General features: G+C 41.8%; 2 pseudogenes across 2 annotated transcripts; both read right to left on the reverse strand.

Moving 5' to 3' along the window:
• Positions 1-230: 230 nt before the first annotated feature.
• LOC306667305 (DNA (cytosine-5)-methyltransferase 3B-like) lies at positions 231-2,782 on the reverse strand (annotated as a pseudogene). The gene has a single exon. The product of its transcript is annotated as a DNA (cytosine-5)-methyltransferase 3B-like (transcript).
• A 1,530-nt stretch (positions 2,783-4,312) lies between these two features.
• On the reverse strand, positions 4,313-5,648 carry LOC306667583 (peptidyl-prolyl cis-trans isomerase FKBP8-like; annotated as a pseudogene). The gene has a single exon. The product of its transcript is annotated as a peptidyl-prolyl cis-trans isomerase FKBP8-like (transcript).
• Between the last annotated feature and the right edge of the window lie 9,673 nt (positions 5,649-15,321).

Raw genomic sequence — 15,321 nt, forward strand, 5'->3', positions numbered from 1 at the left:
TCTGAGCAGCCAGGTCGGAATTGTGCACAAGGAGGTGGCACCTCGGCCAACCCCTGCAAGAGAGGGCCAGGTGGCTCTGCTCCCAGTGAGCAGGAGGACTAAAGTATGCGGGGAGACCCCACACAGCTCAGCGGAGAGGGCAGAGTTGGGGTGCCTGTTAGGGATCAGGGTGCTTTCTGGGTCCTGGCTCTGTTCCAGCCACCCCAGTGCCCTAGCAGGCCAGGGTAGAACTATTCACATGCAAAGTAGTCCTTCAAGGGGATGAAGAGGTGTCTGATGACCGGCACGCTCCAGGACCTCCGGAGCAGCTTCTGGCGGGCACCACGGCCCATGTTGGACATATCTGTGTAGTGTACAGGAAAGCTGAAGATACTCTTGAGCTCGGTGCACCACAGAACATCTTCTTTGCCATTCATGACAACAGGAAAAGTTGGTTTTTCCCCTGTTTGATCAAGTTGGACTTGGTGGTTATTATCTGCACTTTCTTTAACTTTGCTGTCCTATTGAATTCCAAGCAGTCCTTGCAGCTTGAGCTTATCATTCTTTGATGCTATCACAGGCCTGTTCATCGCTGGTAGGTTTCCCCAGAAGTATGGGGCCCTGTGAGCAGCAGACACTTTGATTGCGTCAATCATCACTGGGTTGCACTCCAGGAACCATGAGATGTCCCTCTTGTCGCCGACCTTCATGGCTACAACATTCCCAAACATCCAAAAGAATGGCTGTCATCCACCTCTTTGGGGGAGCGAGTAATTGAGCAGGTGGTAGAATTCGAAGAAGAGTCTGCCAGTGCCCTCATACAGGCCTTTCCGGGCCGGATTCACATTTGATAGGTCATTGCATGGGCCTTCTGCCAATCACCAAATCAAATGGACCCCACTCTTCAATGTTTTCTTGGTGATATTCCTGACGTCATTCACATATTGATATTTCCCCTCGTGTTTAATGGTTTCCAAAAGAAATGGATTCTTCACACCTTCAGAGGTGACATACTCTTCACTTTAATGTCCAACTTTTTGAGAACCAAGTAACCTGTGGCAATTCCATTGAACAGTGACAGGACTCTAATGGGATGCCGTTTGGCTGCGGGAATCACAGGGTACACGTTGGGGGGCCTCGTATTCAAGCCCCACGTCACTGGTGAAGAGGGCCTGCAGGACACATTCCAGTCCTTCCTGCACCGCAGGACCCTGTAGCAGCGCTGGGGGAGACACATGTAGCAGCTCCAGGGCTCCTGAAGCTTGGCATCTGCAGCTGTGCCTGTGCCCACCAGCACTTCCAAACACTCCACACAGAAGCACCTGCAACAGCTCGTGTTGCTGCAGAGAAGCAGCTCGCGGCCCTCGCAGCACACGGTGCAATAAGACTGATAACCATCATCATCGTACATGTAGAACAGCACAAGGAAGGGATCCAGGCAGGGTCTGGCAGAGACCACCCTCAAAGAGAGGGTGGAAGGACACATGGTCTTTCCTACCACAGGACAAACAGCTATCTTCAAGACTGTCCTTGTTATTGGTGACATCAGAAGCCATTTGTTCTTGGCTCTGATCTTCCTCTCCACGGTCTTTGCCATTGTTACAACAGTTGGTCTTCAGGCGCTTGGTTGGGGGACAGTAGTCAGAGGTGGCAGAGTCATCAGCTGTGCATCTTTGACTCTTGTTCTGGGTATTTCCTTGATTCTGAGTTCCTACTGCCTGCACGACGCATCTTCACTTTATTAACCACTGATTGCTTGCTGTTGGGTTTGAGGCCCTCGATCCCAGTGGGCTTGAAGCCCCTGTGGGCCCACTCCAGCATGGGCTTCAGCTGGTCTTCCAATGAGTCTCCAGAGCTGCTGGGGAAGGTCTTGCCAGCTTGCACCCTGGCTTTCTCCAGGGCATGGTACATGGCCTTCCTGTATGACACCAGTTTATTGAAGGTGGCCAGGTTAAAATGCTGACTGAACAGCCCCAAGGCCACCAGTTTGTCTGCAGAGACCTCAGAGACTTGCCATTTCCAAACCACTGGACCCATCAAATGCTGCACATGGCCTGGCGCTTGGAGGTAGCTTTCCAGGAACCACCATAGCAGTCCACCAAGAGAAGCCCTTGATCTTTCCCTATTCCAAACTTCTTCCCATCCTGATGTTGCATGTTGTCTGCATCTCTCCTCTCAGTCCACCTGGGAGGACTCTGTGTTCTCCTCTGGCTGTCCTCAGCCAGGCCAGCATAGGGGGTACTGCTGCTCTGTGGGGTCATGTCGTCATCTGTGAGGTCGATGGTGAGGTAAGGACTGGATGGAGATGGCCACGGCATAATTGCAAATGCTGTGCCCGCTGCCTTAAGGACCTGGTAGCCTGGAAATCTACGGGAGACTCGTCCACAGTGACTGCAGCCCTGGCGGCCTCGGGTGGAACGTGGGGAGGGCCTGTAGCTCTCTCGACTGGAGGCACTGCTATTTCGGTTTCTGACTGCTGGGCTTTCAGACCGCGTCCTGGTTTCCTGGAACAGTAGTGGCGCCACAGGAGTGTCAGAGCCGTCCCCATCTTCCTCACCATCTCCTCTTGTCAGATCCTGAGTGTAACTAACTGAGCAGGCTGGAGACTTCCCTCTTGGACAGGTGGGACCTGGATCTGCGTCCTCTGATCTCCGGGGTGCGGATGGCCTCCAGGATGGGGGGGAGAGGGGGCGTCCTTGGAGTCGGAGGACTGGTCACTGCAGGCCCTGTTGATGATGATGATGGAGTCCTCCCTCCCTCTGGCGCCCTCCTCTTCACTGAGGTATCTGGTGTCCCCCTTCATTGTTTCCTGCCGCGGGGCTGGCTCGGGAGCGGCTTGATGGTCGCGCCGCGGGTTGGGACTGGCGGGCGGGAGGCCGGCTAGCGGCTGCGCAGGGTGCTCCGCTAGTGAATCTCTGGCGCAGATCGCCTAGCTACATTTACTTGGGCCACTTAACCCCAGCGCTGCCGGCCAGGCGCTGCCGCCCGCTCGCCCGCCCGCCAGTGGGCTGGTGCCATAGTCCGGGGGCGCCCCGGAACAGAGCGTCCACGCGGGCTGCGGTGGCCGGGCTGGGGGCGGCAGCTGCGAGGAGCGGCGTGGGCCAAGACCGGCTGCGCCGGAGGGTCGATCAATTGTATTTCTTCTGTGAAGTTTCTGTTCAGTTTTCCTTAACCCACTTATTGATTGGATTATTTGTGTTTTGGTGTAAGTTTTTTGAGTTCTTTATGTTAAAATGCATACAATACACCTTGAAAATTTATTTCCAAGAATGAATAACCCAAGAGATTGGATAGAAAAATGTGGAGATAAGTGCTCTATTTGAGGTGCATATAGTAGAGATATTCTCCCATTCTGTGGGCTCTCTCTTTACATTCTCTACAGAAGGAAGTGAATCTATTTGGAAAACTTTAGAGGAGTGGCATGAAGGTTATCAGAAAAGTTGAGGAAGAATGGAATTTGCTGAGTTTTGGATGCACTTTTTTAACAGGGCGTTTTTGGAAATGAATAGAAAATTAATGTAAATTGGTGTGATATTTTTAGTCAAAAGTTTTGCTAAGCTGTGAAGATCAGCTTTTATAAAGTAGCTGGAATTTCTTTCCCAATTGACTTGGATTCACATTCCTTTTGCTTTTTAAAATATTTCACTTTTGGTTCTTCATCTTAGAAATAAATTTCAAGGTGCATTTTATATCCATTTTAAAGCTGCTTTTATTTTCTTTCACTTGACTCAGCAGATTCTTTGGGGAGCTTTGCTTTGTTCCTTCAGAGAAAACACTAAAGGCAGAAATGAAAAAATATCGATGTGTTCTTTTTGTTTCTGAACAGCTACCATGTTTACTAATACAATGTATTTTGGCTAATCAGTGAAATGTAATGTATTTTAAAGTTAATTGGTTTCAAGTGAGTCAGTAAATCATTTTTTCTTTCTTTTTTTTTTTTTGTGGGGTGGGAGGCTTTATTTCACTGTGGGGAGTCTGGACAGAGGGGCAGCAGGTAGGGTTGGAAGGGCTGGTGGTCAGGGGAGCAGGCCGAGCTGCCCCAGGCCTACTGAGGAGAAGATACTGAGGCCAGGCATGAGCCCTGACCTGCTGGGTGGTGGGGGGAAGAGTGATAGTTGGGTGGAAGAATGAGGACCCCTCCTCAGGGCTGCACCCCACTTTTCTCCTAGGGGGCCTCAGTCCCTCCTGCTTTCTGGGCTTCATGACCCCGATCCTGGCTGCCCCCAATCCAGAGGGAACCAGGCCACAGAGGACAGTGGACAGGAAGCCTGGGAGTTAGGAGTGCAGGGTGGATTCCATGGTTGTGCAGAGGGGTGGTGGCTGCCGGGGTCCCTCAGTTCCTGGCAGCAATGATCAAAGAGAGTGTCATGTCCCCCAGAGCAATAGCAGTCGCCCCAAACAGCCACTTCCAAGGGATGGACCAGGCACTCTTGCGGGTACACTTGGCTGGCACCTGGCTGGGGTTGCCCAGCATTTTCTGGTAGAGGGCCTTCTCTATGCTGCGTTGAGCTGTGTGTTTCTTCACCAGCTTGGACAGCTTGTTGGAAGGTTCCAGCTTCAGGGATGCCCTCAGGATGGGCATAGCCTTACTGTATTCGCCTTGCTGAGCCAGCACCTTGCCCTTCTGGAAGAGCACCTTGATGTTGTCGGGCTGGTGCTCCAGCACCAGCCTGAAAGAGCGCAGGGCCGGACGGTAATGGTCCAGCTTCAGCTGCAAGGCTGCCAGGTCATTCAGACACTTCGTCTTCAGCTGCAGGAATACTGCTCCTCCTCCTGGAAAGTCATGTCCAATTTGGTGCTGGATGTGATGCCTTGAATGGCAAGGTCGTAGGAGTTGGTGGCCAGTAGGAAGTCTCTTGCTGGTAGTGGGTGTTACTACACTCCCGCTTCTGGTTGGTCAGGGCCACCCACTGCTGCCCCATCAGCATCTCCAGAATCAGGGCCCATCCACCGCTGTCTTCAGGGTGACCCTCCAGGCACTGACCCACAAGTGGGGGGGATGTAGGGGCATCTGCTGCCCTGGGGGCCGTAGCAGTACTTGGAGTCAGCAGTGACCATGGCCATCTCACCCACATCCATGAGGGGGGACACTGAGGTCCAGGGCCTGGATGACTTTGCAGTTGCCCAAGGTGAACACCAGCTTCTCCTCCCTCCTGTACCTGCACGCCATTTTCCCAGCGACATCTGCACTGCACAGTGACCACCTGCCCCTTGCCTGGTAGGCTTGAGCCAGGTGGGCCTGGGACCAGGTCTTCTTTCTCAACAGCCCATTCGCCAGCATGTCCAGCCACTCTTCTGGAGCCAGGGCTGGAGCAGGCTCAGGCTTCATGGCTGCCAGGAACTCTTGGGCCAGAGCCCCAGGCTGCTCAGCCTCCTCCAGAGGGGACTGTCACATGCCCTGAGAGGTGGCAGCTCACTCAGGTCATCATCCTCCTCTTCCTCCTCTTCTTCCTCACCTTCTGCATCCTCAACTCCATCCAGCACCTTGAAATCTTCAAGAGGTGGGACACCAGAAGGCGGTGGGACCGTGGGCTCCAAGGGCTCAGCACAGGATGCCATACTGCTGGGGGGATGGGAACTGGCCCTCCAGCTCCAGGACCCCTGCCTGAGGTCCTGTGCCCCCCCCCCACCCCCAGTCAGTAAATCTTTGATGGATAATTTACTTAACTGGAAAACCTAGGTACCCATAAGAAAAAAAAAAAAATTATTCTTGGTGAAAACTCTTTTGTAGGAATGTTTTCATTTTCATTTGGATTTATTTCTGCTCTAGGATTTGTTTTGAATATTTTATAAATATAATCGCTGCATGTTTAAAACTACTTTCATTAATAGTCGATAAGGCACTTTTCAGGGAAGTTTGTTGATGTTTTATTTTTAAAGGAAAGATACTCTTTGTTCACAATAATGTTTTGAAAATGAAACATGATAACAAGGACTTTCAAAATAAATATACCCAATTTATATTTGATGAGAAGTAAAACTTTCTGCTGCTGGGGATCATTTACAATTACTTATTTTTTAGAAGATATTTCCATTTTACATTGTCTTTAACATTTAATGAGCAAATGCTGGTTATATTAAAAAGTATCATAACCACAGTACTCAGTTTCTCAGCTAACCCTTTTGAGTCTGTTTATGATCAAACCTTCATGAGGTTGAAACAGTTACTTTTATAATTGATAGAGTGGGTTCACTTGGCTAAAAACAGGAAAATTGGTGCAACTTTCTATTAATGGGGAGCTGTATCTATAAGTATTACTGTAGTTTATCCACTGACACTGATTTAGCAGTTGGTACTGTTGAACATTTTTTATACATACTACTGTGAAACTAATATATGTTAGTGTTGAAGAGGCTAACGGGTATCCTATGAATTTTGGTGTGTCGGCTGGCTATGATTTCCTTTACATTGGATAAAGATTCTTACACTACAGAAGTCCACAGATCAGAAACCAGGCAGTAATTTTTGAAATTATAGCCAGGAAAATAAGAAAAAGTAAAAATATTACTAAAAAAAATTGCTTTAATAATTTCTTCTGCCTCTCTGTTTCAAATTACCTTCCCCCTTTGCTCAATAAATATACATAAGAGTTTGTCACATTTTCAACTTTACCTTGCCCTGTGTTCTGATGTTGGCTGACATATATACGACTGGATGTGTTTGTTTATTATGCTGTCTAAATATCATGAAGTTCCACCATTTTGGAGGAGCATAGATAAAATTAAATTAATAGAATGTCAGTTATTTTTATATGCACCATGACATCATTAAAATAAGTGGTATATTGTTAACAGCTTTGCATGTTTTGTAAAACCATAACCATATTACATTGAGAGCAGATATGAGTTGAGTATTTATAAAATATAATGTGCATCTCAAAATACTGGAATGCTGTTTGATGATTGTATATTGCTACATAATTTTCATATTCTTTACATTCTTTTGGAGAGAGAGTTTTAATGGGATTTGAAGTGTGCAAGCTTTCTAAATAAGATGCAGTCTATTTGATCATACTTTATTTAAGTATGATTAATTTGTGTTTGCATTTTCTTTTTCTTAAAAATATTTTTAGTGTATTTAAATTTTTAAGTAGAATATGAAACCAAATTAATAGCTCGTACCAGAGAATGGACGTAAATATTTGGTGTTTTAATAAGAAGAGCCTCTCCATAGGATCCCAAGAGACTTACAGAAAAGGGGCAAAGTCCTAATATTAAGCAAACAAACTCTTGTTTCAAACATATTATACAAAATTAATTTGTACATCATTTCTCCTTTTTGATATTTATAAAGTGCAGATTTAACTAAAGGTAGTCATATCCTTTCTCTGTACAATGACAAATATAATTATGCAAATATTAGTCAGTCTGTTACCCCAAAATTCCAGTGGTTAGCTCTCAAACATTAAGTCAATGAATTGAATAAAGATTAAAGAGGGTTAAAAGTAAAAAAAAAAAAAAAACAAAACCTATGACACATTCCAGATAAAGGGAAGCAACCAATACATTAACCTAACAATAGGTTTAACATAAAACTTTTCCAAAAAAGCTGTGACAGCATTTCAGTATTTTGTACTGGAATATTATGGATTATTTGCCAATGCTGCTTTTTACTACTAATCAATTATAAAATCAAAAGAGGGGAAAACCTAAGAACAAAAAACCAGCATGACATATGAAATTGTTGGCACTATCTGAAAATTCATAAATTTTCAATGTAGATAAATCCCTATGTTGTTGTTCACGTAAGCCAAGAGTTCATTAAGATGTGTGTCACAACACAAAAAGAATTTTCAATGAAAGCTTCTGTCCTAAACTTAGCCTTGCTTGAACTTAATTATCCTAATCACAATTACTCCAACAAAGGTATCACCTTAGGATGCTAGCAGCATAGCAAACTAAACCTACCCTATCATAATGATAATCAATGAAGTAACAAGAAAGATGAATTAAAGAATGGACAGGATTAGAAATAGCTAGAGGTCTTATATTTACATGGGAAGACTTTGTTGTCCTTTTTTCAAAATCCATGTTTATTCAAGATTTCTAAGAGGGTGTGACCATAGGACTTAAAATTAATAATATTCTAAAGTATTACTACATCTTAGGGTAAGGACAACTTAAGACAGAAAAAGTGTTCCTCGGAGGCCAACACATTTGGCAAACATGTTAAGAAAATACACTCTTTGTTCCCACTTTTTTAAAAGAATCTTTACTGGGGTGCCAAACCGCCAGAGTAGTTGCCCAAATGGAAACTGCTCAAATTTAGATCAAGAGTTATTCTAAGAAAGTGAATAGGATATCATGTAATTAGAAAGACCAACCACAACACCATCCAAACACTAGATCATGCATTTAAAATACTTCCATTTCATAAACTCAATGGGACAGACAGGAAAAGAACAAAGGGAATCAGAGATACATAGAAGTAAAACAGTCAATGAAAGGATCTGGGACAGAGATTTTAAGGAACAATATATATGAAAGGAAGAAAGCACGTTAAGTGATATTTGATATTAGGCAGATTTATCTTTCAGTTTAGTTAGCAAGTCACATCAGTGCTTTATGTAAATTTGACAACTTACTAGTTTCCCCCTTTCATTTTAAAATAACTCATACCATGAGGTGGTGGGGGAGGAAAAGCCAATAAAGCACCATTCAGGAAGATGAGACACAGTGAAATAAGTGCCCAAGGAGATCTAGAGGTGGGAACAATTTGAAATAACAAGACCACTCAAAATGAGATTCAGCAAACCGAAGTTGTCATTTCTGCAATACCCTTTGTCCTCAATTAAAACCACTTTGAATTATACCTAAGTAAACCACAAACATTGTAATGGTTTATATTATGTCTACAGCACATTCTTCCACCAAAACAAAAAAAGTAAAACCAAAGAAGTTCCTTTCTACATAAGGTACAGGATTAAATTAACCCCATTTACAAATGTAAGGTGAAAATGAGTGTTTTCTCCAGCTTTTGTTTTTCTTTTGCTATCATTTGCCTATAGATTATAGGGACTCAAGCATGTTTTGCATGACAGAAAATTCCTCTCTTGTACAAAATAAAAGTGTTAAGTCTACTTTTTACACAATTTGTAGAATAGTTGACATGATTGCTGTAAGTTTTAATGTAGTTAAGAATGGACTATAATACAACTGAAACATGGTGGTGAGCTGAGCAAGTACTATCAAAAATGAGGTCATATACTTGACTTTTCTATACATTTTTTGTTTGAAGAAAAATTATAAAGAAATCAGCAAGCAGGCACAGATAAAGACAAATAAAATAGGTGAATTGTAGAGTAATGGAAGAGAATAAAATCTGTTTAAATGGACATAGTGGTTTATGGTGGATAGCAAGGACGGAACAGGAGAATATTCAGCAATCTTTGCTCTTCCAACCTGTCCCACCTCCTCCACTGCTGATATCTATACTTCCAGTTTACCAGGATCTTTTGAAGGATACCTTCAACTAATAGGAGGAATGCCTTTCCATGTTTAGACTTTTGCACTAGTCTCAAAAAACTCTAATGCCATGCTCCCTTACAATCTGTTCCCCTTTGTCTTTAGGTACAACTCATTTGCTGTCCATATCACACTTGTTTCCTAGTAACATTCTTTCCATATCTTTGTTGGTATGCTCATCTATATTTCTAAGCATTTGCTGATTTTTTCAAAACATTTATAATTGATGGTGTCATGTCCTAGCATGATACCCATTGCTCCTCTATAGTAGGATATTGTGATGGTGTAAAATTTCTCCTGGCCTGCTATATCCCATATCTGTATTTTGATATTCTTTCCTTGTAACTCAACTGATTTGATCTTAAAGTCTATTCCTGTGGTGGAAATAAAGGTAGTATTGCATGTATCATCCAGAAAAGGATGAAGGTATCCCCAATCCAGAGTCCCCAGTCAGGAGTAGCTTGAAAAGCAGGTTGTTTGTCTTCTTCGACTTTTGGAGGAGCATCTTGGGCTCTAAACCCCAGTGACCCCAAGGGAACAGTCCTTCTCACCATGGCCAACTTCTCACAAGAGTTTTCTTGGTTTGGAGAACTGGGGAAGCATGGGAAAAAAGAGGGCTCTAGAGGACACAAGTGACCTAAAGCTTCCTCAATGAAGCCTCATCCATGGCCTTGTCCTGTGTTTCCAAGGGTGGGGACCAAGGCTCCGCAGCTTATCCCAGCTGTTCTGACAAGTTCTCGTGTTTATATTTTTCTTTAAAAATTTTATAACTCCATACTAACATTACAAAAATACTGAGGAGGTTGAAATGCTAGACAAAGAATTCAAAGGATGAATTAAAAAATACTCAATGAAATCTGAGATAATACAAATAAGCAGTTCAGTGAATTAAGAAAAACAATACAGAATAAATGAGCAATAAAATAAACATGGTAGAAATTGGGGAAAAGAAACAAACACAAATTTTGGAAATTAAAAATCTCAATAAGTCAGATTTAAAAAATCAGTTTAATACAGAAACAACAGAGTGGATCAAATGGAAAAAAGCCTATCTAAACTCAAAATATTATTTTTCTAAAATATTATATTCAGACTGACATAGAGAAAAAAGAAGCCTCTAGAACACCATTAAAATATCAGACATTCATATAATTTGCACACCAGAAGAAAAGTTACATTCATAATACATAGAAAACAAATAAATTGAAAGAAGAATCAAAACTTCATCAAATATTAGGGAAAAAAATGGACATCCATGCTTCAGGGCACTTAGAACCCCACACAAACATAGTCAGAGATGAACATCTTTATGATATGTCATAAATAAATTTCCAAAAGTGCAGAAGAAAGAACTTTAAAAGTTGCAAAAGAAGATGTGCCATGCCACAATAAATGAAAACCCATTTGACAAACAATAGATTTTACAGCTGGATCTCTAAAGGCCAGAAGGGCATGAAATAATGTAATTAAAGTCCTAAAAGAAAGTAACTGTCAACCTAGATTAATGTAAGAGCAAGGTTATCATTCAGAATTTAAGAATAAATAAATACCTGTTAAGCATATACAGAGGGAATTCATAACTACTAAACCAGCATTATAGATTATATTTAAGAGAACTCTATCTACACCCAGAAGAGAAATAAAGACAATTGCAATCACAAGAACATGTGAAATAATAAATCACATGAAGGGATAGACAGGCTAAATAGATATAGGAAAGAATCAAACATTATTAATGTTGTAGACCATCAAACTTCTAAGAAGAGTAAAAGATGATAAGAATGAACATAGAATATTCAAAACAACCAGAAGAAAATTACTGAAATGGCAGAAAGAAACACATACCTTTTAATAATCATTCTGAAATAAATACTCTTAATTCTCTGAATAAAGAACAGGCTGACTGAATATATTAAAAATAAAACAAGATTCAACAATATGCTGTGTATAAGAAACTCACCTAAAATGCAAAGACACTCAGACTCAAAGTGAAAGACTGGAAAAAAGTATTATAAGCAAATGGAATTCAAACACAAACAAGGATAACAATAATTATTGACATTAGAACTGCTATTTTGCTGGCACCAGTATTCTGCCCACCAACACCATTTTACAACACAGATTATCAGTCTGGGAACATCCTAGCCAGCCATTGATCTGCTCGTCAGCCTATGAACTTTCTCGGCAGTCATTGGTTCAGATTGTTAACCAGTCACTGGTCTGTTGATATTAGCCCATGAAATTCCACTACCCAGGAATAGCTCCACCACTGTTCTCTGTCTCTCTCTTTCTCTCTCTGTCTGTCTCTTTCCTCATTCTTTCTCTCCTCCTCCTCACTCTCACTCTTGCTCACTCACTTTTCTTTCTCTCTGTCTTCCTACTTTCTCTTGCCTCTCACTCTCTTACATTCTCTCCATCTCTCTCTCTCTTCCTCTCTCTCTCTCTCCTCATTCTCTCTCCTCTCTCTCATCTCTCATCTTCTCTCTCTCTCTTCTCTCTCTTTTACCCTTGGGCAGACACTCTGCCTGTCTGCTTACTAAAATCTCTTGGCATGTGTTCCCATATTCAGAGTGGGTTCTGGGTGCTTTCAATAATTATATCCAAGAAAATAGATTTTTAAGGCCAGATCTGTTAACAAAGAATTTCATTTAATACTGAGCAAGTGAAAAATACAATCAAGAAAATATAGCAATTATAAATGTAAACACACTGAAAATTGTATCACCAATTTTATAAAACTAATATTACCATACATAAAGTTTGATATAGGCCCTGATATAAAGAATGAATGAAGGTTTTTAATAAACACTCTGTTACCGATAGATAGATCATCCTGGCCAAAAACAATCAAAGAAGAAACAATATTATATTACTGATTGAAAGGGATTTATCAAGGTCCAGAGAATATTCCATCTGTCATAAGCAGAATACCCTTTATTTTCATCAACATGTGGGTCTTTTTCCAAAATCTATCACATAAGTAATTCTTAACAAACTTTTATAATTTGAAATTATTTTATTGCATCATCAGATTCAAATGGTATTAAACTATAAATCACCAGCAAACATATGGCAGAAATTATACAAATGCATGGAAATTTAGCAATATACTGTTGAATGAACAAGGGTCCTTGAAAAACACCTCAGAGGAAATCTAAAATTTCCTTGAATTAAATGAAATGGAAACAAAACACACTTAAAACTGTGAGACATAGCAAAATAGCCTAAGAGAAAATTTTACAGAAAGAATGATTAAATTAAAAAGATATTTTCACATAGATAACCTCATGATGGAACTAAATTTTTCACTAAAAGAAGAACAAGTCAAACCTCAAATAAATGGGAATAAATAGAAAGGCTCAGAATAGACATAAATTAAATGGTGAGTGAAAAAACAGTGATTAATGAAGCTAAGAGTTGGTTCTTTGAAATGATGATCAAAATTGAAAGACCTCTAGCTAACTAGCCAAAGCAAAGTTGAAGACACAAATAAATAAAACTAAAGATGGAGCAGAAGAAAACAAATTAAACATGAATTAAATTTAAAAGATCACTAAGGAATATTTTAAAGACTAAATGATAATAAACTGGAAAATATAGGAAAAAAATGGGCAAACATTAGACACATAAAACCACTGAAATTGAAATAAGAGGACATAGAAAATATGATAGATCATTAACATGTTTTAATATTGAAATAGCAGTTGAAAGACTGAGCAAGAAAACCCAGTTCAGTTAGATTCACTACTGAATTTAAACAGACTTTTGACAAAAACACCAATGATCCTCACATTATTGCATAAAGTCAGAAGGAAAAGCACTCTTTCCAATTCAATTTATGAAGATAGAATTACATGGAACCAAAAGCTGACAAGGTCACAACCCAAAATAAGGCTACAAGCCAGTATCTTTCATGACCCTGAATAAACTTAACTCTGGATGAGAAAAACCTTTACAAGGAAAATTCAAAAACACTGACAAAATGAATCAAATAAAACATTTGAAGTTGGAAAGACCTCAAATGTTCATGGATTGGTAGAATAATATTATTAAAATGGCCATATTACCCAAAGCAATCTACAGGCTTGGTTTAGTCATTGAAATGCCAATACTACATATAAATTTTCATAACAGTTTTCTTGTAATAGCAAAAAGTAGAAATTAAACCAGGCATATTTAAAAGGTAAATAAGGCAAATTGTGAAACTTTATATTATGGATACTCATAATAATAAAAAAAATCACACATCAATACACACAGATTCATCAGTAGAATTATGTTGTTTCATAAGGTCAAACTCAAAAGTTTATACACTATATAAATCCAATTATGTGACATTTTGAGATGGAAACATTTTGGAAATGGACAACAGATTATTGATTGTAGGAGTTCAAGTGGGGAGGGGACTGGGAGGGAGGTGTTTGAGGTTATAAAATGATAGCGAAAGAGGGATCTGTGGTGGTGAAACTTTTCAGAATGGTATCTGTGGTAGTAGACACAACAAACATATGGAAACAAAGAGCTAAATACACATACACATTTACATAGATGTGCACAAATGTGTGTTGGTAAAATTGAGGAAACTAAGATCAGTATATGGTGTCAAAGTCAGTATCCTGGTTGTGACTCTACTCCATATTCTGTGTAATGTTCCTTTTTTTTATTTTGTCTTTAAGACTTTAACCTTTCTATGTTTGTTTTTTATGTGGTTCCAAGGATCCAACCCAGTGTCTCACCCATGCTAGGTAGCACTCTACCACTGAGTTACACCCTCAGCACCTGTGTATGCTCTTATTATGGGAAGACTTATAAAGTACACCTGAGATTTCTTTATATGTATTTATATAAATAATGTTAATCTACATTTTTCATGATAAAAAAAACCTGAGGTATTTCAATGAATTGAAAAAAAAAATTGTCTACTTTCAAAATTCTTTATTCAACAAAATAAAGTACTTTAAGAATGATAAATAATGGTCCTATGCTGGTGGCGGCCCTGCACAAGTGTGCCAGCAGAGCGGCATGGAGGGCGCGACCAGCGGGCAGGGGAGGGGAGCTGCGTGCGACCTTCAGGGCTCTAGTCGCTGTGCCAGAGTGAAGGTAACAAGGAGAATCCCTTGGGCAGGCTGGGCTCCAGGCGCCTGTATGGAGACCTCCTGCCGGGGCGTCAGGGCCACGCTGCTGCGCTCCCTGGCGCTATATCACTTGAGGTCAGAGAACTCGGGAGATCTTGCTGCTGGAGCAGGAGGTGAGAGCCTGTGCAGCAAGCAGGATATCAAGGGCTGGCTCAAGGGCGTCAACAATCGCTGCGACGGCCTCTTATGAGTACGTGATCCAAGACGCCTAAGCTTGGCCCAGCAGGAAGTGGCTGCCCGGGCGCCCCAGCTTACTACGCTAACGTGCCCGCCTGGTGGCTTCCAGTCCTTGCTCTCTTGCGCCACACCCCCACCCCGCCCGCCTACTTCAAGTTGCTGAGCAAAGCCTTCCAGCAGCTGTTGCAGCTGCAGCAGGAACCACCGCCAAGCACTTTCCAGCTGCCCTGCTGGGGCTTTCTGTAAGGCAGGTGTGTCCTGCAGCCTTCACCTCAGCAGCTCTACAGTGGTTACCATGCCAGCCAGGGCAGCTAAGATGACTGGGATGATGAATGGGAGGACAGTTCCGGTGGCCTACAAGCCTGGTGCGCTGGGCATTGAAGCCTACTCTGACCAGGGCTTCGTCCGCGGGCTGCAGCGGGGCTGACCGCTACTGCTTGTCCATGTGCTGGGACTTGTTGCTGATCGAAGGTAGATCTGCATCTACGTGGTACTACCATTCAGGAGCCAACAGCTCGGCCATGGTGAACGGCAACTTCAACCTCTTCTCCACTTCTCAAGTCAG

This window comes from Sciurus vulgaris, assembly GCF_902686455.1.
Source record: "Sciurus vulgaris genome assembly, chromosome: 8".
NCBI classification, from domain to species: Eukaryota; Metazoa; Chordata; class Mammalia; order Rodentia; family Sciuridae; genus Sciurus; species Sciurus vulgaris.